Source organism: Athene noctua, chromosome 1, assembly GCF_965140245.1.
Source record: "Athene noctua chromosome 1, bAthNoc1.hap1.1, whole genome shotgun sequence".
NCBI classification, from domain to species: domain Eukaryota; kingdom Metazoa; phylum Chordata; class Aves; order Strigiformes; family Strigidae; genus Athene; species Athene noctua.
In genome coordinates, this window is record NC_134037.1 from 42,889,887 (window position 1) to 42,913,178 (window position 23,292).

The 23,292-nt window shown below is 42.9% G+C and overlaps 1 protein-coding gene across 2 annotated transcripts in view; it reads right to left on the minus strand.

Annotated features, from left to right (window-relative positions):
- The window catches only part of BACH2 (BTB domain and CNC homolog 2), a 194,616-nt gene that overhangs the window by 87,634 nt on the left and 83,690 nt on the right, over window positions 1–23,292 (minus strand). Inside the window, exons 3-4 of one of the 2 annotated variants that reach the window (XM_074896044.1) lie at window positions 20,400–20,508; window positions 17,498–17,585 (exon numbers count right to left, since the gene is read on the minus strand). The gene's annotated coding sequence lies outside the window, so the exon portion shown is untranslated. The remainder of the gene's footprint in view (window positions 1–17,497; window positions 17,586–20,399; window positions 20,509–23,292) is intronic. The other variant, XM_074896043.1, reaches the window with a different exon arrangement.

The following is a 23,292-nucleotide window of genomic DNA, read 5'->3' on the forward strand; positions in this document are numbered from 1 at the left end:
CCCTGAGAAGAATTACAGAACAGATAAACTAATGCTTCTGTGATTGTTCTATCAGATCATACCACATGTATGTGCATACTTATGCATACATACTAAGAAATTCTTTACTGTGAGGGTGGTGAGACACTGGCACAGGTTGCCCAGAGAAGCTGTGGCTGCCCCCTCCCTGGCAGTGTTCAAGGCCAGGTTGGACGGGGCTCTGAGCAGCCTGGTCTAGTGGAAGGTGTCCCTGCCCATGGCAAGGTGTTTGGACTAGATGAGCTTTAAAGCTCGATGGTTTCTGTCATTCTATGAAACTGCACATCACACCAGAAAGGTGTCCCAACAAAACCAGCAGAATGATTTAACGGACTTTAAATAACAATACTGGCTTTTGTCAAAGCTTTTCTTTGATTTTATCAACAAATTTAAGTTAGGAACGTCAAGTTTGTCCCTTTGTTTCCAATTTGTTCTGGGAGCTTCAGAGAACAAATACCATCGGAGTGGTTCAATATCCACAGTTAAGACAGCGTATGTCATACTCCTCCATCCACCCTAAAGCAAAGCTACCTGCCATGCTAGACTGCGTCAAAAGAAAACTGAAGAGGGTATAAAACGTTTGTGCGCCCACAGCAAACTCATTGTGCTGCCACTGTCGTGCAAGAGGCTTGGGGCTCAGTCCCTGGGGAGAGGCACTCTGGGATGGGGACGGCTGCTGAAAGCAGAGCTGGGGCTGGGGGGCTGGAAGAAGGGCTGAACCCCCCAGCAGCCGAGCTCTGGCTTCCCCCCACAGCCCAGATCTCACCCAACGCCCAGTCTCCACTGACTCCAAAAGGGCTTCCCCCATCTATCAAGGAAGCAGTCCCACGTGGTTGGGAGGACGGTGGGAAGGAAATACTTGTGGAAGGAGAAGTAATCAGTTTTAAGTTACAAGGATTTTCAAGTTGAAGTTTTCAAGTTGTCAGTGTCCAACACTTTTCCTGGAAAAAATATTTGAATGCCTAACTACTATTTACTTGAATAAAACTGGCAGTTGGGAATGGAAAGGAAGACGATTTTCTTTTGAACAGAAGGGGACAGCAGTAGTACAAGCAGTGGCATGTATCTATCTTCCCAGTATCACTGCAAGGGCTGTGTCTGCAGAATTACCACAAACTAAAGTTAGAAAAAGGGAAAGGTGAGGGAAAGGAAAGTAAAAACCAGAAGTTTAGGGTTTTCTTAAAAACTACTCTTATTTTTCTGAAATTTGCAAAATTAACTCTTCTGTAAAAACTTCTGGTTTCTCAATAAATGTCTATTGACACCATAAAAAAGTCAAAAAACAACAAAAAGCAGTGCAAATGAAATCAGTTTAGCTGGTTTTTATAAATATGCAGTTCCTGGTAAAAAAATTTCAATACTTTCTGAGCACTGATGCTAAAGCATTTTACTCCAAGCCTTTTAGAGAACTGGATCACTTATAAAAAGTAGGTTATTTCTTCTGGATGGCATCCCCCTAGATGATTTACCAAAAGATGCTCAAAATACTGCTACCTTTAAGGATTATCTATATGGGTGTTTGAAAAGAATCATGAGGCTACGCTAATAACACAATGCTTGTGTCTCTTCAGTTTATATAATTTTCTCCAACTGAGCACAACATTCATTGGCAGACTGTTAAGAGGACCAAATATTTATGATCACAAATATACATTATCTAGATTGCCTATAAAACTAAAAATATAAACTCCAAATCTGTTCAGTCGTAAATCACTGGTAGAACAAAAATAACTGTTGCTTACTCAATGGCCAAAGGAATAAAACCAGGGAAGGCTCTGTGTTTTCAAGGACAGGTTAGTTTTCTGAGCTAAAATTGCACTTGCCACAGCAAATCAGAAGGAAAGGGGAATAAACAGAAGTGGGGAACAGGGAAACAAGAAAAAAAAAAAGGGGGGGGGGAAGAGACTTTCAGTGCCACGCTTTTCTGAGGTGTGATTGATGGTCACTGCTGTAGAAAGCATGAGGGTGCATCCCAAACATTTCATACCCTTCTGCAAATGTCTCACTGTATCGCGCCCCATGTTCCCTAGATATTCTTGCCCTACGTGAGATGATCCAGCCAGCATCAGGTTTTACACATGATCTAAAACATGAAAGCAGGAATCTCTCTGCTCAGGGGTCAGCTTAGGGTAGAATGAAACCTAACCCCCCGCCTACGCTCAACACAAGGGTTTCTTCATGCTTTCCATTCAATAAAAGAATTTTCTTTCTGAAACAGGTGAATTATTAAAAGCAAAACTGTCACTACAGCTGTAATCTTACAAGGACTGGAGGAAAACTGAACTTATATAAAATGAAGAGCCAACAGTGCATCTACTTGAAGAGGAGTTTCATCATTTTAACATGGTGACCGGCCAGGTTTACAGCATGGGAAGAGCTGGATCTTAGGCAGGGGAAGATGTACTCTCCACTCCAAAGCTTGGTCACATCGAGGCCTCAGCTCTCAGCACAGACCTGCATACCTGGGCAATCAGTTACAGGATCATGAGAGGCCACCAAATCATTGTTCCATGTCAACTTGAAGATCCAGCTCCTGGAGTCATGGCAGGTGCAAGGAAACCTTATCTTTATTTTAAAAAGAAGCATCTGCCTTTGCAGCTGCAGAGAAAGCTAGAAAAATAACAATACTTCAAACCGAACATTGTTTGCTTTTTTTTAATTTACACTGTTTAACAACCTGTTGTACATTTTTAAACCAGGTTACCATTTTTTCCCCTTTCTGAGGACTTCCAGTACTGCTTGGTGGCTCAAGTTAGCACTGAAGAATGCAAATGTAAAGGAAGATGCATCAGACACCACAACTGCCAGAAGAAGCATGAAGCTAAAGAAGTATTTACTTCAAGAAAATACTTTCTAGCTTGGACTTCTGTTATATGGAGAGTGCATTTCAAAGAGCTTTGATGTTTAAGAGAAAGAAAACTGTTAAGTTCTTCAGTTTGCAATGAACAAACCAAGAAACACAATTTGAGAACATGATGAATGTACCTGGGTATTACTCCAGTTAGCATGAAAGATGTTTCAGACACAGAAAATCATGTAATCATGCTCAAGACAACCAGAGAAGCTGGGTGGGCAATGAGGGAGGTGAGCAACAGATACATCGTGGGTTTAGGAAACACAGCAATGTTAACAATGGGTGCGTAAAATTAGGAGTAAGTAAAACGAACACACATGACAAGATGAGTTGGTGAACTCACAGACACGGACAGGAGAAAAAAAATACTTAAGGAAGGCTGTGCACCAGCGAGCAGGGAGAAGTGAGCATAGATGTGCTAACAGAGCTGGTGTTTTCTGAAGTGATGCCTCACTTGGTGGAGTGCAATGCTTCTTACACAAATGTGTGCAGAAATTAGTCCCAATGAAGTCAAGGATCCCAGTCTGTTACGTGCAATATCATCACAGATTAGCAAATGTGTTTTCTTTACAATGTGTGTGTTTCTGAGTGAAGCTGAAGAATATTTCTTTCTGGTTGAAACAGCTTCATTGGAACATTTGTAGCTTGCAACTGCTTGAAGGATTGCCTGAGGCTGAGAAGGCATTTGCAGTGCTCCTGACATCTAGCGCAGGATCTCTCCCTGAAATCTGTAAATTAAACCCAAGATGATATCGATACCTATGTCAGAAAAAATGCATGGCCTGCTTCACTACCAGTGCATTTCATTTTCTCCTTATAACCTGCCCAGTTCTTCCAAAGAGAAAGAACATGCTCATCCATCACTTCTGCTTGTGCTCACATGCACTGTTTTGGCCAGGGGCAGCCAAAACCAGGACTTCAAAGGCAGAGCAGCTTCTTCCCCGGTGCCCAGAGGTGGGATGCAGAAGACCACCACAACCGGGGAGGTGTGGACCAGAAGCAGGGGGGTACCCACCCAGGACCGCAAGGACTGGCTCTGCAGTGTGTCCCTATCTGGGTGAGCTGTGTCAACCGTCAGCGGAGATGAGATTGAGCTGTTCGTTCAGATAGTGGCAAAACCACGTGAGGAATCAGTCTGGCTAGAAACCACGACTGAAGTCATCGGGAGAAGCAGCAAGGTAACTGCCGGTGACTAACTGAAGGGGAAGGCAGTTGCTGCTGCCCTGTGCTGGCCAGGGGAGTGCTCCAGGGTCTGCAAACTGGATTTTCCCCAGCTACACTTAACACCACCAACTGGTCTTACACGGAAAACCCTCAGAGGAGCTGGGGGATGTGCGTGGGGGGAACTTTCCACTCCCTTTTGTCCTCTGATTGCAGTTAACTGTGACACATCAAGCAGGCTGGGTTAGGAAAGGCGGGAGACAGTTCAAGAGCATCATCACAGGAACTTGTAAATCTTTTTATGTAAAATCTGAATGACTTTATCATTGTAATATACTTAAAATAAAGCCACCATCGAAAATATTTTATCTTGGTGGTATGACTCATGAAAGAATGGCTAAGTGTAAAAGGAAAGTTAATATATGCTGTGAGAAAGACCCCCGCACAACAACATTATCAAATGACACACGAGATATTTATGCCCCATGCAGTAAAGCCAATACACAGCAGAAGTCACAGCCTAATACTTTGTGTCAGATCTTATGAAAATTCAGGTATCTGGCTTATTTCTCCTTAAGGATAGGAGATTTTGGTTAACACACATGCAAACAGGAGAAAATAAGATGGTTCTCTGATGAGGACGAAATTGTTGTCCCTGAGCCTGGCATATCGGAAGACAATACCAGACTAGCCAGTGCTGGGTCTCTTGGGTAAGGACGCTTCCCAGGGCGGCACAAAGTGATGCAGCTCACTGGGTTTGTGCTCTGGGACTCCTGCCCCAAGGCACATGCACCACAAGAACATATGCCTGTCCTGCCGAAAGGATGTTCCTACGTTGAACAATTATCAGTCAGACTTTTCCTGCCAGTTTCTTTTAAAAAATGCAAATCAAGACAACAGTTAACATACAGAATGAAAGAATGGGCCACAGTCAACTACAAAAACTCCCCATAAGGTTCAGCATGTGGGAAACAGATAAGTAAATGCTGTGAAAGATGAACAATATTTAAGTATTAACACAAATGTTTTTTTTGGGAAGGTTTATCTGGCATCTCCACCGGTTTTCCTCCAAGCTCTAATACAAAAATAACTATGTCTAACTGCGACTGGGAGAGATGGCAGCAGCTCAACATTGCTCCCTTTTTTTCCCTGTACTCAGAAAAAAAACCCTACCCTCTTACAACATCAGACAAACTAATTTTCAGGTGATTTCAGATCAGGGTGAAGTCAGTGATGAATTTGTCAGTTCAGAAAGTTCAGTCAGAGGTCTCATTTTCATCAGCTTGTGAAATGAGGACATACATGAGCAACATGAGGGCAGGAGAAATACAGCCTGCTCTAGCAGGAAGTGAAGGAATTATCCTTTAGCTCATACAAATGCTGAATACAACAGTTGTGCATCAAACTATGAAGAGAGAGTCCATGCCAATGGATGTATGGGTCTAACATGAGCCTGCTCAAACTGTGGTGGGGCTGAGAGTGGGCCAACACTGCATCTCATGTGAAAGAGCTGCCTCTTAACTTCTCTGTCTTCACCCTCACACCAAGCAGGGGATGGTCAAAAGACCTGAAAACGTTTTGTGGGTTGTATTCACAGGTCATAACAAACAGAAAAAGAGAAAGGCAGAATCGTGATGGGAAAGAGCTTCAAAAATACATTCTCTGTTGGGTGAATTCAACTGTGTTTAACAAGAAAAGCCCGAGAGGCCACGCACAGTAATGCTGAGAAAAAGGAAATGGTACTTCATTTTAGCCAGAGTCATAAATCTTACCAGTGAGCTTCTAACGGCAAAACGGCGAGCAGGGGAATTTTTATACACAGATAATTAGTTGTGAGCTGATATTGGGTTTACTGTGCTGTGCACTCCGCATGTGCAGTGCCTTCTCAACCTGCAAAACACTGCGTGAGGCTCTGGCTGCTTTGCTGCTGCTGGCTTGGCCAGGAGATGTGTGGCTGAGAGTCCCAGCAACCCTTATTAATAAAAGGTGGAGATGGATACTTCTGCTCCACAGAAATACTTCTGAAGCTAAGCCAGAAAGAATTTTTCAAGGGGGAAAATGTACCATGATTATAAAACCCTCTGCTACAGGGGAGATGGACCAACAGGACACCTGGTCCCACCATTAGCACCCTCATCTTCCGGGGTACAGACACCACTCACAGACCCTGCAGAGCAGGCAGTTCGGTCAGGGAAAAGGTTGACCCACTGAAGCAGAGAAAGAAAATTTGGCCAAGGAAATTCATCAGCCAGAAGCTGCCTCGCAAGCACTCAAGTCAACCAGGCATTCCTATAACCTTGTGCTGGGAACAAGGCAGCCCATCTGCCAGCGCTCATTCCTTGACATCTTGCTCTGTTTCAGAGCACAGTCAGGGACTTCCACTAGTGACAGATGTGAGCAAAGACTCCACAGCATCTCATAGTCAAACCACACTTCCAGTCAAAGATAAGCCGCTTTTCAGTTTCTAGATGAGAGGGTATCCAGGGGACATGTGCCAGCAGCACACCAGGTGTGCTAGGTGCCGACGAGTGCCCCCAGCACTTCTGATGCTACCTTAGAAGGGACAATTTGGTCTACAGAAGGAGAATTGGAAGACTTCAGCCCCAAAAGATGCCTGAATTAGAGAAGGGCCAGCAGGACAGTCTGGAGAGGACAGCAGCCTGCTGCTCCAAGACTGCCTGGGAGACACTTTGGTGAGCAAGAAGAGCTGTTTGCACTAGGAGCTCCGAGGCTACAGCTCCTGCAGGCTGCCTTGGTGCTCCTAACTACTTTCTGCCCATCTTTTTCATCCCCAACCCAGTACACAAGGGCAGATACGGTACACTGCTTGACTGCGCTTCTCTGCTGGTCCTAAAGAACTAGAGGCAGGTTAAGGCTACAAGGCAGACCAGCTCTACCATCCCTGCAAGCTTTGCCTGCATGGGGTTAAGCAGCAGTTCTCTTGTCCAAGGCTCAGTTCTCTTGCTACCGTATGTTAAACAGAAAGACCAATCTGTATTTACTGCGCTAAACTACAATTACGGGTTTTTTTTTAATTGTTCAGCCTAATGGTATACAGCTGTCACAGAAATCTTTGCACACATCACTGGCTCTCTTTTAGCTGATTAACCAGATAAGGAACCATAGCCAAAAGACATGAAAGGATGGGTCCAAATTTCAAATTCTCAGCTGAGCAAAGAATTTCATTCAAAAGATTGTATGAAATGGATGGAGTGGAGAAGGGAGTCAAGAAGGTTCCCAACACAAAGGTTTTGTTTATCACTGATATAAACAGGTGAAACACCCTCTGTAGCTCTGTTTAAGAATCAATGCTCACCCACCTCAAAGCAGTGCTGATGGGTATTGTTGCTGCCACACTGATCTGTGTGGATGCCAGTATTTGTGTCTTTTTTTCTGGACTGGAATTGAGGCAGCACCTACTAACAAATCTAATGCTACACTGAAGAAACAGAGGTCCAGGACCACAGACCCTTCACCCAAACTTCTTCCGTTAAGCACATTTCTTAGGAGAGCACAGCTGTTTGTTTTTTTTAAAAAATTCAAGACAGCTCCATGTATTTGCTTTTATTTGTAGCATAATGTTTACTATTCCAATCAGAATGTTCTGTAATCTCATCTAAATGTTTTATTATTAATTGCTGCACTCCGCACCCCACCCTTAATAATTATCCTTCGGTGAGGTAAACATTTCAACATGAGTTCCTTTAGTTAAAGCCATGAATATGCATTATTTATTTATTTAGGCAAACAGTAATTAAGAAAAATCACCCAGACCATCTTCTCTTTGAAATGAGCACTACTTCACCAACCTTGCCATGGGAATTGCAAGTCCCTTAAACATATATATTACTCTGTCCTCCTCATGATTTACATTTCTGGGCCTCATACCACACAACAGCTGCCAGGAAAGCAGTCCTTATGTTGTCCAAGGCCATGCAATAAGTCCAAAGCATCCAGACTCACTCTCAAGGATGAGCAGCAGGTGCCCAGACGGCAGTAGAGAAGCAAGTAGCAACATCTTGCATGCAGGATGAGGACCAGAACACTGCTATCTATCACCCAATATGACGATTTTTACTTTTTTTTGCACCAAGACCATGTCTACTAACATCAAAACGCTCATGACCCCCCTCTGCTCTCTGTCCATGTCATTGCAAGTCAACGGGCTGTCACCACCGCAGCCTCTCCATGCTAAGCTGGGGAACAGCCAGCCCCAAACCAATAAGTGTTTGCTGCTGGAGCAGTCAGATAGCCCTGTGTGCCATTGTTGCATTTAAGGTGATGAATTAATTTGGTAAGAGATGAATTCCCTTGCATTCTAGCCAGTCCTCAGAGATTAGAGGGGCTAGAGGCAGCTGGACTTATCTCTTAATAAGTATGCCAATTATTGCCGTGACTATAGGCCTGACACCAGATGCATGAACAGCCCATGTGCTGTAGGTCTGATGGCATTCAAGAGAACCAGTCAGGTTTACAAACAGTATGGTTTATTCTTATGCAACATCTACAGATTCTTTAAGATTGCCTACGATAAATGCACAAACTGCAGGTTGACTATATAGCACTAGAGACAAAACCAATTGCAATCACACACTTAATTCCTGGGTAATCACCTGGTGTAGCTGAGGGCACAAATCTTACCAAAAGGCATCCCTTCTGGGGGGGCTGAGAAGCACAAACCCATCAATCTGTCCCTCCAATTTGGTACTGGATTCTCATCCCTCCAAGTTAGATACAAGCTCAGGGTAGTATTTATCTAAGCATGTATGTGTGAGTGGGTGGGACCGTGGTCAAGCCATTGTTTCTTGAGTAATGACACAGCACATTCCTTGGTGCAATGTGCGCGCAATGTTGTGGGAAAAGAGGAAGAATGGGAGATAATGTCTGCAGAGTTGTACAAAACATTCCTTGAGAAAAGCGGAAAAGCAGGAGATAAGTCTGTATAGTTGTGTCAAATATTCCTTGAGAAAAGTGGAAGAATGGGACCGTGCAGCCTCCACCTTGCTTCGCATTCCTCCTCGGTGCCATGGCAACACAAATCACCGGATCTTCACTTCGTCCTGTGTTTGTTCTGGGCAACACGTGTTAAGGAAATGTGTGTTTTAGAGTTTTTTCGCTGTTTTGCGTTTCCCACACTTCTAACACCCCTATATACGTACATATATAACCTGTGCATTGGGTAATAAGCAGCTGAGTGACTCCACTCAATTACCTTGGATTTCTTCCTCAGTATTACATGACCTCAAATATTGCAACATCCCATCCTGCCTAATACTTCTACCAACTTCTACCACACACGGTGACAGAATCAGGCAGCACCACAGGCAATGAAGCCACTTATAGGGAACTGATTTTTTGAAACCAAAACATTAAGACACGTCAGACAGTCCTGACATGGTTAATCATCCACCCTAAGGATCGTACCAGCGCTACAAGAGAGGAATCAAAATGTCTCCCAAAGACAAAAGGGATTTTCGCAGATCTAAAATTGTTAAGTGAATAGATAAAACTGCGGTCTGGGCTTTGTTTCAGTTTTCAGTGCTAATTTCCGGCCACCGTTGAGAGAAATGCTTTGCATTTCCATTTCTGACTCACTCGTTTTAACAAGTGCGCTTGCTGGAATTACTAAGCATGGGATCTGATCAAAACATTTCACTTTCTGAATCAAAGTGCTTCTCAATTTTATTGATGCGAACTTATCTATAAATTTAACATAGTGACTGACAACACTGGTGGTGTGCGGGTATGGTCCGGGCGTGCGACGTGATGGGTCAGAGGATTCCTATACCACTGGGCATCCCACCAAGGAACAGGGATGCCTCTCAAATTCTACACAGCCGCTCAGAGGATGCTGACATCGGTCTCTTGCATCCTGATCACAAAATGATGCACGCTCCCAGAGACCTGTTTAAACTTCAGGTATGAATGAAAAGCATTCCTGAAAAGAACCTGTTATGAAACCGAAAATCGGAGACCGCCGCAGCGCTGTGCCTAAGTTGAGTCATCAGTTCCCTTTACAGCCTAATAATTGACACTGCCTTGATCAGAATGACTGATCCGAATGTTGCTTTGTGTTTGTATGCTTTTTGTTGGTTCTTTCTTTCTTTCTTTATTTTTTAAAAATATATTTCATATGTAAACAAGCTGCCTGTTATCTCGCAGGAGTGTTTGTGTTCGCCAGATCACGGGAAACATCTGTCAAAACCAGATTTTGCTCTCCTTAGTCAACTCAGTACAGTCTGAATCAGACTATACTACAAAGAAACCAAAACCAGGTCTTGTTACGGAAAAAATACTCTGCCAACTCTCAGCGAAAGCACTGATTTTATTGCATTTTCTTGGGATTAAATGCTGCAAAGATTATTAGAAGAGTTCCCTCCTTCCCCTGTGGGATCTCTCCCCAGAGGAAATCCTGGGAATTTAAGAGCTGCTTTTCTCACCTCTTCCTGGGCTTTTCCAAAATGAAGTATCTTCTATCAAGAGAGAGATAGGAGAAGAAACAAGTTTGAGTGAAACTTCAGAGCACGCTCATTTCCCACCTTTCGACACTGGCACGGATAACAAGAGTGATTTCCCCTCCTGACGCTTTCAACAAACAAACACTCCCACACATCTGTGTCCCTCAGGTCATACCTCCCCAAAACGATTCATTAATTATTTTCACATCTTCTAAACAGAAATACCAAGTGAGGCTGCAACTGCCTCTAGTGGTGTTTTCTGAAGAAAAGGTGATGCAAAACAGGGTGGTTGCCACTACCAGGATAAGGGTGATGCTAGAGAACTGCACTGTTTCTGCCAGGGAATCTGCCCTGAAAAATCAAAATCATTAGGGAAAAAAAAAAAAACCTAACAAAACCAAAAAAACCCAACCCAGAAACCAAAGGGAGAAACAGGTGTGAGACTTTAACAGAAAGAGGATTACACTACTACATTCGCATGAAAATAGAGAGGAGGCAACTGGGACCAGAACACCAGGCTCAGTGTGGGTACCACCCTGGTATCAGGGATGGGACTGAACAGAGAGCCCTGCTAAACGGACCAGTAATTTATAGATTCAGGGGACAGTATCTGAAACATTTAATGGTGGGTATATGGTCTTATTAGAATTATGTCCCTGAACGGGTGAGAAATTAAGAGCCATGTCTATATCAGTCTTTGTTTGTAGACTGAAACCACCAGTACTGTGGAGCTGATATGGCCTCCGATTTTTGTGTTTTGCCTGGCAGTAAATCCAGCCTGGTGCTGCAGACTGAGCAACCACAAGCAGTTGGGAGTACATCAGCAGTGCTGCCGGAGGCACAACTCTCAGCTTATATCAGTAACCCATGGATCACACAGCATACTATTATTTCTTAAAAACAAGGCATGGAGATAGGAGGAGAACCTCGATACACTTTGGAGAAGGAGGAAGACCCCTCTGAACAATGAGTACTGAAAGTAATAAAGACAGTGGTAGATTTTAAAACAAGAAGACAGACAAAATACAAAGTTGTGGAGAAGAAATGATGAAACAAATGGCATAAAAAGGGATAAGAAAATTATTTACTGGCTAAAGATGACATTAGATTTTATCTCCCTAACTATGGTAGATAGTTGGACATGAAACTAATAATTAGAAGCATTTGCAAAATACTGTATTCTGTCTCCTCTGAATGGGGCAGAAGTGGATTTAAATGGAAGTCTTGCTTTTCAATGACAAAAAAGTCTTCACGCAAACAATTTACACAGCTCTTTTGAAATAAGAAATGACTACAGAGCTACACTTAGGAAATGAACCTTTAACAATGCTAAACAAGATGTAATCTCAACTGTGATTCAGAAATAATGTCCAGAAGCATATAGCTTTAGCTCTGTTCAGCACACAATCCAATGAGTATCATCAACCTTGCAACTTTTTTTGGGAAGCTCATATTTTTATGAACACCACTTTTAGCTGCTTCAGCTATTTTAGAGAGAAATGGACAGCCACAGTCCCAAAATATGAGGAGACACACTATTTTGGCCAGGTTTAAGAAGAGACTGCACTTAGGTAGCACTGGTTTTATCTGCCTGATCTAGGATAACACATGCTTTCAACCGCGACTTTTAGAAAGTCTTTGAAGTTTTATTACAAGGGTGGCAATATGAAGACAGAGGAAGCAGAGAAAAATTGAATGGGAATTAAAAGCACTTTGCATTCTCAAGCCAGCAAGTGAAAGAATCGTATTGGGCTTCATGAGAGCATTGCCAATACCAATAAATCATTTGCTATCTGGTGCTGCCTACCACCAGGTCACGTACAAACATACATTAGTGTTTTGATGCAAGCTAATGGGCAAAATTTGAAGTGCCGCTTGTATTTTCTTTTTAGTTAATTTTGCACCAACTCTTGAATGTCACAGTGAAACAAATAAAGGCATGGGAAACAAAAGTAAAACAGGGTTCATCACCTCATAATGAAAGTTAACTAAACCCGCAAAGACTGTATTTTAATTGTCTATCTAGCTCTCCCTAACAGGTCAACTCAAACAGAAAACTTAGGCACTACACAAATTTCTTCTTCAGTTTCATGCCACCTGAAAACAGCTGTTTAATATCAGTATTGTCACCATCCCAGTTAACTATTACCCAAACTGGTAGTATGAACCAGCACACATGAGGCCAGAATCAAAGCCAACTCCATAACCAGAAAAAAGAATTATTTTCTTAGCAAGCTCCCTTCTCTGCTCTTAAAACTGTGGCTATGCCAGCTTCAGGGATGTCTGGCATGATCCACAGTCACCACTCGTTCCTGTAAGAAAAATGTTCTCTGCACCCAGTAATTACAGTTTAACTTTGCCATGTGAAAGAGCCTCTCTTTCCAATGCTCACAGCTTTTGGAGGGGTTTTTTGTTTTAAAGTTTAAACAAAAACATAAGTATACCACAAAACATGCCTGTTCTGCCTTGATTATCTTGTTTTATTATTCTCTGTAGTCGTGACATTTGTAGAAAATTATGTGAAAAATAGGCAGTTCATAGAGAATGATTAGTACAGCACGTGCCATACCAAGCAATGTTACGTATTTTATTGCTTATGAAGTCAGTGTACCAGAACCAGCCAAATCTGTTAGTTCAGTATGAAAGTGTTATTTTTCCTTTCCTGCTTGCAACAGCATAATTAATACCCAGAAGAAGTAATGCAGAAAATAAGCATGGTGGTAGGTAAGTACTCCTAATGACATAAGCTCATGTTTGGATCAAGGGCTGTGGTTTGGGACGGACACATCTCCACAAAGAAAGAATAACAAAGTTGGTGCCTATGCGTGCAACAAGGGCACTTGCCACACACTCTGTTCAGCCATCATCCCAAATGACTCATTACCTCTGCCAGCATCCTTGTCCTATTGAAAAAGGCTGTACTTTTCTCTGGAGCTCTGCAAGTGAAAAATTAAATCTAATGCTTTCCCATTTGTTCAGAGTGGCTGATGAAAAGCTCATTAATGAATAATTGAGCAAAAAGGCTCTCCACAGTTATAGCACAGAGTTACAAAAGCCAATGCATGATGGCCAGTGAATGTCTCTATGTAGAAACTGGCTTAATACAGCTTCCTACTCGGTAAATAGTGAGAGGAAATTCTGAATAAATATTTGTTTTCCCGTACTTATTTCTGCACTGGGTGAGGCAAGACAAAGGGATGTTTAAGCACCGAACTAATTTCAGGTTTTGTTCTCTGCGCACGATTTGGCCTGCAATGTTATTGGGCTTTTAATCTCATATACCTTGTGGATTCCATTATCATCACCATCATAATGAAACCAGACACAGCTTACTTCCCGTTCCTCAGCCCAACACCGGCAGGGCATGCCGAAATGAGAGTCACTCACGTAAAACTGACTGAAGAAGGCTACCCATCATTTCAGCTGCTTGGCTTCACCTCCCCATGCCAAATGGCGAAACCTCAAGCTGCTCCTGCCAAGGCACAGGTCAAGCAGTAGCGTAACCCAAACTGTAAGGATCAGAGGACATTCAACTCAGTTTGTCCATAGGGAAGGCAGAAAACAGTCCTTGGGTGTTTCTACAATTCCAGTTGCTCTGGGTGCAATTAGATTTTATTGCACTGTAGTCCTAGATAAGTATACTGAATCATACAGCTGAAGTCAATTACGCTGCGTTATATAGCCTTCCTGATTTGCAGGAGGAAAATCACTTCTTGGTATAAAACTAAATTACCTCAATAACTCGTTACTTGTAGCTTGGGCATGGTGTTGAAACAGCAGTGGACAACAATGGTTGCCATGTTTTCAGGCACCAGTCCTTTAGAACTGTAAGCAAACTGAATTCCCAGTTTTACCAGTTAGGAAAAGGGATAAGCACTGCAGGCACAGAGGGGACATCCAGTGTCAGCAGGACTGTGTCTCCAACCACCCGTGTTTTCTCATGGCAGGGGACTCTGAGCTAACCAGTCTTGGAAGAGATGAAACATCACTTTTCCTGTAATTAGAAGTCCTCGTACCTAGAGGTTTGGATAAAACACAGCAGTCAACTTGGAGATGCATTCTCTCCAAGTCAGAAGTGGGCTCTTTGTTCATATAAAATGGCAGTACCTCAACCAAAATCAATGGGGCTGTGCCCAGGTCCACCAAGGCTTATGGAGGGCTCTAAATCCCAGCTCTTCCAGCACAACCCCTCAGTGCCTGGCACTACCCACACTTGCCTTCTGCTTTCTTATGCGGTCTCCACAGATGTTGACTTCTGACCACAGGCAGAGACAGGACTTGTGGACCTCTGTTCTATCCCTTATTCAGCACGTGGGCTCAGAATTTAGGCTGCTGTGTGCTGCTGTCAACCAGGGTCCGAATGAAAAACCAGACCCAGACCAAACCAAACTGTTTCATTAATGAGGAGAGAGGGAAATCTGGGTGCAGTGAAATGGTGGGGAAAAATAAACAGGAAAGTAACTTCCTGAGAGAGTTACTCAAGAAAAGACAACCTGCCCAAGACAAAAGCTGGCTGTCATTGGAGAGTAAGGAACAAGTAGAAGAGAGAGGAGCTGGGAGGGAAAAGCACACCTTGTGTCACTTCTGAATCCCACCTGACATGAGTCATGATGGCAAAGAAAATACTCACGGAAGGGCCAGGAAAAAGAGTGGCAGAAAGAGGTGAGTATGGGTCTCAAGGCTGGGGAAGTGTTTCTGTGGCCACAGGAGGAGGAGGACTGAAATACATCAGGGATGGGAGGACTACACAGGCCCCAAAGAGGAGAATCTCTAATTAACTCTGGCAGCTCGGAGAAAGTTGAGGGTAAGGTCAAAGGAAGGTTTGTGAAAGCAAGACAAAAAAAAAAGGGAAGGCAGTAAGAAGGTGGGAGGACAGGAAACAGCAAGAACTGTCGTAGCAGAATCAAACAGAAAACAAAATGTGACTCTGGTCTGAATATGAACCTGTCTGTACTTTCAAGGTCTCATCAGTGGCTGGAGAAGAGCATTACTAATGTTTGGAGAAGAAAAAGAGTGTAAGGGGCTCCACACACTCTTCCCAGAGAAAAAGAGTTGCTGTAAGGGGTGAGAAAAATTTAACTACCAATCCACAGGAGATAAAAGGACACATTAAAATGCATGCGACTTGTCATTTCCGATTCCTTACTCAGAAGTAGCATCGGCACTGGGTGAGATTCATATAAAAACCTCTTAATTGAATATTTGTCTATGAGGGTCTGAGTGGAGGAGCAGAGTGGCTGAAGGCTAACAGTGGTGATGGGCTATCTGGACACTCTTGGCAGATGCCGCAATGCTGTGCCAGCACACCCCTTACCAGGAGGTTGTGAAGGTGACAGCTTGCTCCCTCATACCACTTTCCTCAACTGCTAGGGTCATCTTTAGTAACTCTTTGACCAGGCTCAAGCATTTTTTGGTCTCTTTTCTTACACACAACTGTATTTAAATGTCAAGAGATCTCCAGATAACTTGGGAGATGACAGAAGCTGCATTTCTGATCCCGTTGGGTTTGCGTGGGTCGCGTGTGTCAAGCAGACAGGAATGACTCAAAGACATAAGTAGACAGACTGAGTGGAGAAAGGTGAGAGACAGGGAATACTCCAAATGCCTGCTGCTGCACCGGGGCAGCCAAATTCCACAAGAAACAGGCCTGAAAGACTCGGAAAGAAAAAAACCAACCCTTTCTGGATCTGGAAATAATTTCCTCTACTCTTTAACACTGAAATGCAAGCAGCCTGAGTGATTATCCCCTGCAAGGAAGGGCATCCCTCTTGCTCCAGTCCCCGGGGTGGCTCTCCCCATTCCAACATTCACATCTTTTGGCAGCATCAGTACGCTTCACCCTCACAATGGATAGGAGGAGTATGATCTTTGCTGCACAAATGAGGAAGTCAGTCACGGGTCAGATGAAGGAGGTTGCCTGAGAACGCACAGGAAACCTGTGACTGAGGCAGGGAACTGAACCCAGACCGTGAGTTCCAGTTGGGTGCCCGGTCCAGGCTGGGTGGCTGACAGATCATCTCTTCTACCAGGGCTTTGAAATTTAAGGTTGAACTTTTTTTTAATGAATGTGGGTTTTTTTTCATTTGTCTAGCCATTATGTTTCATTTCACTCACACTTCTGCTTTGTGAAAGCTTTTTATTCTGCTTCTTTTTTGTTTTGGCTTAAAAAACCAACACAACTGAATATTAAATAGAATTTAACCTTCACTATTTGGTCTTCTCCCCTACCAACATCAGCCTCTCTCCAGCTTTCAGTCTTAAGTGTCTTTTGTTTGTGTAACCTACGCTCACAACTATGTCTTCATCATAACACATCAGTGGTATTTAGAAGGAGATGTCTTATTCACAGCTTCAAAGAATTACAGCAATTGCTTATGCAAACAGCAGTGTTGTGAGGCAGCAGAGCAGATCTGGTGGGAAAACCAGAGAAAGAAGATGCACGAAAAAGGTAAGTTCCAAAGTAAATGTTCTGACACTGCTATGCATCACATCAAAATGAGCAATCAGCTGAAGAACAGCTACCAGTAAGCCACCACATCAGACTGCCTAGAATGCTTTACTGGCTTGGCAAATGAATCACTGGGCAAATGTGAGCAATGTGTTCACAGCCAAGGTACTTCATGGTGGGTGAGAACAGTGTCTCTTCCATTATCATCATGATCTGTGGTTTGATATTTGAAAACATCCTAAGATCTTCCAGTGAAAAGCACATAATATGTATTTCTAATACAAAGTTCTGTGGTATTATACTATTTGCAAGGAGATGCAACAAGTCAAACTGCTATTTCATTAAATAATTCACACTGGCTGAATCCCTTACAGAAAGTCTCAAGACCTTGAGAGGGGAAAATATAGCTAATTTCCACCTGTGTAATAACTAACACAGTGAGAAAGAAAAAGACTTCAGACTCCTGTGAGAAAATGCTGCAAAACCACAAACTTTCAAAAGTGCCCAATATGCTATTTTCCACTTATCTGGATGCAGCCCAAATTATCCACAGCTAACCAAGGTGCACCAGAAGATTGTCATCATTCCACTTCCACCACAGGCCTTCAGTAACTTGTGCCCACTGTGCATCCAAGGTTGTCAAGCCCTACAAAATAAAAAGACTTCTACACTTAAAGCAGTCAAGCAGCTGCGAAAATAGCCCTCTAAAAGTACTGAATACCTGGGCCCGCTTGGCAGCTGGAAAAACAATTACTGACTGAAAAATTTAGTTTGATATTAATTAATAGTTGGAGAAAAACTATTTGTGAATCATAACTAACATTTATTTAACTATTTAAAAGCATGCATCTACTGTTTGAGGCTTCACAGAGAGCCAAAATGTGGCCTTCTGGCACCATTAAACAGACTAATACAGTTAAATTGGAAGGATATGAGGCAGAAAGCCACGATGGAATAGTGAATCCTTCAAGAAACTAATGTAACTGAGACTGTCTCAGTAGTGTGCACCCCACGACACCAGGTCCGAAAACACTTTAACAAATGAATAGCAACTACCTCAGGGTAAATTAAACAAACACACAGCTCCAGCTCCTGGTGCCACAGTGATTCAAACACCATGACATAAACTGGATGAAAACCCAGCACTAACCAGCAATAGTTCCCCTTGAAACAGCTGCAAGGCTTATGGGCAACCCTATGGCGGTTCCAGCCGGGGGTCGGGTGGCAGCAGGGCTTCCTGCTGGCAAGTGCTGCAGAAGCCTATGGGAAAGGACCAGAAGCGCTTGTCAGCCCTGGATGAACCAGGTTCCTGCCTCTCGTGCTCAAAGTGTGGTCAGTGGTCAGTGGGACTAGGGATGAGATTGTCCCCCTGTACTCAGCACTGGTGAGGCTGCACCTTGAATACTGTGTTCAGTTTTGGGCCCCTCGCTACAAGAAAGACATTGAGGTTCTGGAGCGTGTCCAGAGAAAACAATGAAGCTGGTGCAGGGTATAGAGCACAAGTCTTATGAGGAGCGGCTGAGGGAACTGGGGTTGTTTAGCCTGAAGAAAAGGAAGCTGAGGGGAGACCTTATCACTCTACAACTACCTGAAAGGAGGTTGCAGCAAGGTGGGCATCAGTCTCTTCTCCCACGTAACAAGCAATAGAAGAGGAAATGACCTCAAGTTGGGTCAGGGCAAGTTTAGATTGGCTATGTCAGCAAAAATTTCTTCATTGAAAGGGTTGTCAAGCACTGCAACAGGCTGCCCAAGGAAGTGGTTGAGTCACCATTCCTGGAGGTATTTAAAAGATGTGTAGATGTGGCACTTAGGGACACGGTTTAGTGGTGGACTTGGCAGTGCTAGGTTAACGGTTGGACTCAGTGGTTTGAAAGGTCTTTGCCAACCTAAATTACTCTATGACTCTATGAAAGTAATGGTGGCTTGGGTCAGGACGTAAGTTCCAGAAGCAGACAGATCATTTACAAGCAGGATGTTGAAAACAAATGTTTTGTCTTGTTCTAAATTTCTAATTAGAAAACTTTTTTAGAACTTAAGAGTCTTCTAAAGTCCTAATTTCTGCCAAGCAATTCCCTTACTTGTTCTCTGCCCATGTGCCATAGCTGACGTGTCCCGCTACTGACAACAACCGGGCCCCTTTTTCATGTAATTCAGATGCACCCATGCAGAATTCGGCTGAGCACCCCATGAGTCTGGTAGACACAGAGCAAGGATGAAATGTCAGTCAGGGCATGTGGCAGGTAACTGTTGGCACTGCTGAGCTAAGGATTTTTGTCCAGCACAACCTCACCTGGAGAGTGACCCAGAGGTGTCACTGCAGAGAACAAAGATCCACAAATGAGAAATCTATTTCGAAAGATTGACTCAATTGCTTTACCATTGGGTTTGAAGGACTCAGTGATGGGATTGACATATAGCTATCTTTTAAATCTAGTTTTTGTACAGCAAATGTAACTTGTAGGGAGTGCAAGGTGCTGAGGACTGTGAACAGCCTGTATAATATGCTTAACTAAGTGATTTGAGCCCTAAGTTACTAACTCTCCCACTCTTGCTCTCCGAATAGACCATAATATCAGAGACCATTTCAAGGGAAATGCACTTAAGTCATAAATACTTCTCATATCATACTTCTCATAACCTGCAGCAGCAGCAGCAGAAAAATGAAGGCAATATAAAAAGAAATAAAAGTTATAAAATTTCAGGTCACAAACATCCCCAAATGGATTATGTTTTCAAAAAGGGACTGTATAAATGGAATTATAAGGTTTTCTTGGTGTACATCTTGAAGTTTTCTAGGATGATGTTGTTCATTTCAAGCACAAACACGTTCTCAATGCCATACTCAATGCAATTAGCTTGTAACCTGAAATGGGGTCTTTTTCATCAACACACTCATCATAGAGACAGAGGCAGCTGACCAAATTCACTGCTGCTCGTGGCCTACTGAGGTTCCCTAGCCACACCCACAGCATGTTGGAAGAGACAAACCAGTGCTCTTTTTGTCAGTCAGGGCAGCTATTCATGGGCTGTTTCAAATTGAGTTAGACAGATCACAGTTTATGAAAATCTCCACAAAGCCCTAGCAGGGCTATACCAATATAGCTAAAATGCTGAAGTGCAAAAATGCAGGCAGGGATGAACACTCAAAAACCATGCATGCCAGAGTGAATGACAAAACAGATAAATATATATTTTGCCAAATCTCCTCCTAGGCTCATATGTAGCTGTCTGTTCTCTGAAGTGTTCAGGTACTGTGCTGGGGAGCTTTAGAGCAAGTCAGCAAAAAGCCTTTAAAAGGCTTTAGCTCTATGCTTCAGATATGGGAGTGTTCGTGTTTCCACATGCATTGTTAATGTCTACTAGAAGTTAAACCATGAAATTATAAGGAACAATCAAAATATCTAAAAAATGCTCCAAAACTGAAGAAACCATCTGATGCTGCTTTTGCAAAAACACTTACGTATAACACAGTCCTGGAAGCGATTTCCAAGCAAGCCGACTGCTGCTCTAGACTGTTTACTGGATGGTGTGGCTCAGCTCTTTCATACAAGCAGCACCTACAGTTATATCTAGGAAAGGAAATAAAACCAGTAATTCTTTTTGAGCAAATACGCAAATAAAGTCATCTTTCTTTTTAAAACCATAACCAGGTTAAACCTAGTTTTAGTAGGACTCAATGAAGTTCTCACGCCAAGCTTCATGTGTGCTGCCCGCTTACAGGAACAAGCTCCAAGGTGCAGATAAATCCTACCTAGGGTGCTGAAGCTGAGAGTGACTGTGCTTGAGAAAAAAAGCCCCATGCTGAGCATATCAAAGCAGCGAACAAACGTGCACAGCTGTTTTTCTCATCTAGTTATACTTAAAACATTTGCAGGAAACGCAAGATGAAATACTGGTGCTAGCGCCAAAAAATGTAGGTGATTTTCAGCAAGGCCAGGAATTCCAGGCACCAACTTCTTTTTTTCTCTCTTGAGTGGGTGTTCACTTGTAAGTTGTAGACATGTTAGCAATTCAACGACTGAGCGAATTAATGTTCAACTTAACAGTCATTGTTAGGTTGGGAGGTTATTACTGCCTGTTCTGCTGAAGTGACAGGTTAAAATAGGCTTGTATCTGAAAAGTTGTTTTCTACAATACATATTCCCTGGCTTTTCGTACCAAATAATTTTCTTCCATCATGTCATCTCCTATTATATGAACCATCACTGACAGTTTCACTGCAGCAGCTGGGACAGGCAAGGAGAAACAGCAAGGGGACAAGCAAGGAAGAGAGTGCACTCAGTCCCCATCATTTCTCTTCAGCTGCCATCTTTTTATTTTCTAGGCATTTTATGTCACTTATGCAAGACTTCTCAACAAATGAGTATGGTCGCATTTGCAGGACACATTCTGCTTATAAAGCAGGCAAGCAAGGCAAAACCCAAGAGTAAAGAGGGCTCTACTTCATCTAGCCATGAACCTGACAAACCTGTTTGCCATCAGGCACTACTTGGTGCACGGGATGGAGAATTGTGATTTCCCAACTGTGCAGGTGATTATCATTAATGGAAGAAACAAATTCTCAAGGTTGAGCTGACTGGTAGGAAGGAGAAAAAAAATACCACCACCACATGTCAAATTTTTGCAGACTCAGATCCATTTTGTACTAGTATATGAGCTTTTATCCTTCCCTCCTTTGCTTTTTTTTTTTTTTTTTTCTTTTAGGGTAGCTCACAAGCTGCTGACAACTCACACTGTACTAAGAGCTGTTCACACCGCACAAAGTGTTTACCACTCACAACTGATGCTAAAAATTAATTTACAGCACCGCTACAGCAAGCTTTGACAAATTGTCATGTGTTGACACAGTCATAAGTTGTTGGTTAAAAAAAGTAACACTTCCCTCTTCTGCCACCTCATGTTTGAGACCAGGGATGGGCACATTATGCAAAGTTTGAGGGTATGTAAGCTTCACAAATGTTTGGGCTTCACAAAACAAGCTCGGTTGTGAAAGTTTTTTCTCTTACAGTTAGGCATGTGTTTATTGCCAAAAAGACTCTAGTAAGAAAAAAAAAAAAATCCTTTCCCATCTACCAAGATCTGTGTGTTGTGCAAAACTAGGAGAAAAGGCTGTAAAATAAATAACCTTGCATGATACTTGTTCTAGATAAGATCAGACCAGTGACAAATACCCTGTATCAACCACTCAGAGCTGCAGACATCACCCTCCTACTGTAGAAAGGAAGGAAAAAAAAATATAGCTGCAAGTAAGAGTTTTAATTGTTCTCAGCTGTCACACAATGTTATCTTAAGCAAACGCATTTATTTCTCAATTCTTCTGTATAGCTCTATATGGGGAAAAAAAAGCGATGGCATTCATAAGACAAGGTCCAAATTGATTTCTGTGTACTCAAGATAGTAAGCATTAGTCAGCACTCGTGCCCATGAGTGGCAGCTCTTAATTTTGATTACTCCTCTTCTTCCTCAGGGTAGGATAAATAATCTCTTTAGTTTACACCCTGGAATGAGTAATGGACATAAAGGTGGTCTCAGCCAAAATGAGCAGTGTTTTGGTGACAATGCCAACTTAAAACGTTAGCCCCACACTAGCCTAAACCAAGGTAAAGAAATAAGGCCAAGGATGGAGAGAACTAAACCAGCAGGAGAAAACTAAAGCATCTATTTGGTCAAGGTGTCAACAACTTCAAGTTATCTTTGCTTTTCTTGTCTTCTGAGGTTTAAGTTCCTCTGCACTTCTGCAGAGACACCTATGTAAGCTAGGGACTGTCATCCAGCAACCAAACCAAGTGGTCGGTTGGTATTACCTCCAGCGTTGTTGATGGTCAGGATGGTCAGGATGACTGCCAGTGCAGGAGAGAAAGGTCAGGCTGGGCCCAACCCCAGGCAGAAATGGAAACGCTAACAATAGTTCAGGGTAGCAAAGCACAGTACTGCAAAATAAGCACTCTCAGTGTCTGCCAAATGGGCTTCATGAGGAACGCTTAAAAGCCAACGCATTATGTTGTGTACCAGTGACCTCAGTGCCTCAATACCTCTCCCTAAGCTCCATCACCTCTCAGAACACACACCACGCAAGAATGCAGAGGAAATTAATTCAGGAATTAACTTGGCAATACAAGGAATTAATGTTCTTTTTTTTCCCCTTAACATTTGTACAGCAACGCCTAGAGTGGTTCCTAGGTACCAAAGGTTCGTTGTACCATTGCGGAACCAATCCACTTGCCCCATGCCTGCATTGGTACAAGAATCATCCACGTAATTTCTCTACAAAACTCAAAGCACGTAACATCAAACAAAAAGAGCTCTTGCAAAACATGAAGGGGGGATGAAATTTCATACAGACTCTTCACTTG